Source organism: Sinocyclocheilus rhinocerous, unplaced genomic scaffold (assembly GCF_001515625.1).
Source record: "Sinocyclocheilus rhinocerous isolate Xijiao unplaced genomic scaffold, SAMN03320098_v1.1 scaffold662, whole genome shotgun sequence".
NCBI lineage: Eukaryota > Metazoa > Chordata > Actinopteri > Cypriniformes > Cyprinidae > Sinocyclocheilus > Sinocyclocheilus rhinocerous.
The window spans coordinates 1,366,371-1,369,674 of record NW_015639782.1 but is presented as its reverse complement, the minus strand read 5'-3'; positions in this window follow the sequence as shown (position 1 = coordinate 1,369,674).

Genomic DNA, 3,304 nt, shown 5'->3' with positions numbered 1-3,304 from the left:
TGCTCTGGAGTTCTTGTAATCCGTCAGGATGCACTTCAGCTCAAAAAGAACGGTGCACTCTTCTACCACCACTAACACCCTTTTTAAAAACGAGGAACAATTTAGCAGTTCAAAGGTCAGCGCAGTAAAAAGCTGGCGGCAGTTAAAAATAGTGTGTGATTTGTATTTTGGCTAAAAATACTAAGAGAGATGGTTTTGATCAGGCCTGAAAAGCAATGTGATGTGAAAAAGATAAATAAATCGAAAAATTTGTTTTGTCCTAAGAAAACATTTAAATATGCTATTGTTTTTCTAGTCATCATGCAGAAGTCTTTGAAATATATTATATTATGACAGTTGTATCACCCATTTTTTTACTTCATGCACTCCAAAAAATATCAAAATGAATTTTAATTCAGAAATTGGCCTTAAAAGCAATCCGAGTGGAAAAAGATAAATTAATGGATTTAAAAAGAAAACACGGGATTTAAATATGCTACTGTTTTTTCTAGTCGTCATGCAAATTTGTTTGATCTTGTACTCAGTGTTCCAACAGCAAATGTTCAAATGTAAAATTTGAAACCACCTTTGTTGCTGTTTAAAAAATTAAATCACATTATCATTATGCTTTGCGCAAACTTATGTTTGTCATTCAAAGGAAACGTGCAGTAGAAACTAGTGTTTAAAACATTTAGTTAACACCTGGCATCTATGCTGCAGCAGTCCAATGTATACTTTGAGAAAACAACCTTTGGCCTGGATGAGGGGTTTCCCAAAGCAGCATTAGTGGATCCGATTGGGAAAGTGCCATAGTTACATTTGGAAAGTACAGGCTGGCTTTGAGCCAAATACAAATGCCTTTTATTGTATTGTAAGTTTATGCAGCTCATCATAACCACATTATAGCTTAAAAAGTTTGCTCAGAGATTCAGCTGTTATATGGAAAATGGTTGTAGAGGCATGTAGGGTTTTTTATATTTATTAAAGGGATAGTCCACCAAAAAATGAAAATACTGTAATCATTTACTCACCGTCAAGTCATTACAAACCTGTATGAATTTGGAATATGTGGAACACAAAAGAACATATTTTGAAGAATGTTGGTAACTAAACACTGAGGCATTTCTCAAAATATGTTCTTTTATGTTCCACAAAAAAAGTCATATAGTTTACAGTTTTGGAATGTCATGTGGGTGAGTAAATGATAACAGAATTTCCTTTTTTGGGTGTATATGTATATGAACTTCATATTGATGAAGTATACATTTTAAGAAAGAAACAAGATGGGAAAATCTACAATAATAATAATAATAATAATAATAATAAATTTTTTTTTGCTTCTTATCTTAAAAACATGGCCTTTGTATCAGACGCAGTGAGATAATTCTTAGAAATAAAATAATGTATTAGATATAAGTTTAAAAAAAATAAAAAATAAATTATTTAGTTGACTTTATTACTTTTATTTAATTTTATTACTTTACTACTTTTTATTACTTTTTATTTTTTATTTTTTTACGCATTTTTATTAATAAACAGAGTAATATATGAGTTATTTATTTCAATCTCAGACATTGTCATGGCTTTAGAATGCAAAGTGATTTTTTTTCTCTCCTTGCACTCCATTTGAAGAGAACTTTTCATATGAACTTGAAACAGCACAGATCCACATTAAAACTGACAGGAAAGCACCTTCCAAAAGGGGCTTTTAAACGCACAGGGGGGCTTTGTGATCCATCTCAACCCCAGTCACCTTCATCTTGCCCTCTGTGTTTACGATACACATCTTCTAACAGCCCGCCGAGATCAATGGTCAATGCAGGATGATTGTGCTTCAGAGAAGGCTTTGCAGACACGGATACTTGTCCGTGAGTGTGAGAGCCACAAAGATCTCAAAGCCTGTTTAACAATATAAAATCATCTTCCAGGTGGTCCAGATGGAACAAACTCATGCTAGTCAAGAGACTGAAGGTGCGGCTGGGTCTTATGAGTATGAATGGAGCTTCACTCGTCTTTCGAAACGGCTCATGCCCGCTGTTTTTGCGGTGCTGTCTCTTTTGATGTTTGAGGTTGAGATGTTACACTAAAGAAAAACTTTGTGGGAAGTTTTCCATGTGCTGGTATGTCAGCTGAAATAATGGCTGTTTTGACATGACTGGTGCAGAAACTTTCATCTTGGCATCATTCATATGTCATTCACTGGAATGAAAAAATGATGACATTTTATTTCATGTCAATGCACAAAAAAAGCACACGCTGGTCGCTCAGTTCTTCTGATTGTGGCCCGCATTTCTGTGACATTGCATGTGCTGATGAAACATGGGCCTTTATTTTGTATCCATCAGCGATGTAAGAGTAGCGTGCAAGTGTATGTGTCTCTGAGGATCTGTGGCAAGACTTTGTTCTTTATTTGTTAAACCAACGTTAAAACACCAAGATATCTCTTTGGGATAGAGGCAAGCATCATCATGCAGCATTCAGGCTAGATGTGTGGACCACCAGGCGGAGGTCTTCACATACAGGAATAAAGGTAGTGTGATATGAGCCTAACTCCTTATGCTGAGAGTGATTACGCTCTGATTTGTGGTAAAGGGACTGGTGGTGCTTTGTCTGGCTCATCTAGATTTTTAGATAGAATGCAATGATAAGTGTCATGAAAGGAGCTTGTCATCAGTTTTTTTTGTGATTTTTTCCCCACAGCACCATGATGATGGCAGCAGGGGGCAGCTGAAAGGGCTTGGATTTGGCAGAGATGCAGCATGGGTTGACAGGCAGGCGACAGAGCACCGGAGCTTCTGTCTCTTTGAAGTTTCTTCTCCGTGAGCATTACTATTCCCAACTCATGTCTTTAAGAAAAAAAAGAAAATAAATTTTTTTATAAATACTTATTCAGCAAGGACACATTAAAGTGCCCCTATTATGGATTTTTGAAAATTACCTTTCATGCAGTGTGTAACACAGCTCTAAGTGAATGAAAACATCCTGCAAAGTTTTAAATCTGAAAGTGCACCGCCCACTTGTTGGTCTTTTCGCGTTGGTCTGAATGAAAATGCAAATTCATTCTGTGCCACTATAGGTGCCGCTTTTGGAGCGGTAAAATAGCGGTTACCCCGGTAACGCTGTACACAAAGCAGCACTGCGCTCACAAACGCGGCTTTATCAGGCATTACAGGCACGATGAAATGAAAATAAGACCAATCGGACCAATCACCGCAGATTAGCATCACACAAAGGAGGGGTTTGGAAAAATGAATCGTTGAGCGAATCGTTTGGGAGTCGTTGAGCAAGTACGGTAAAAATAAATGCATATTATAAGACAATGAAA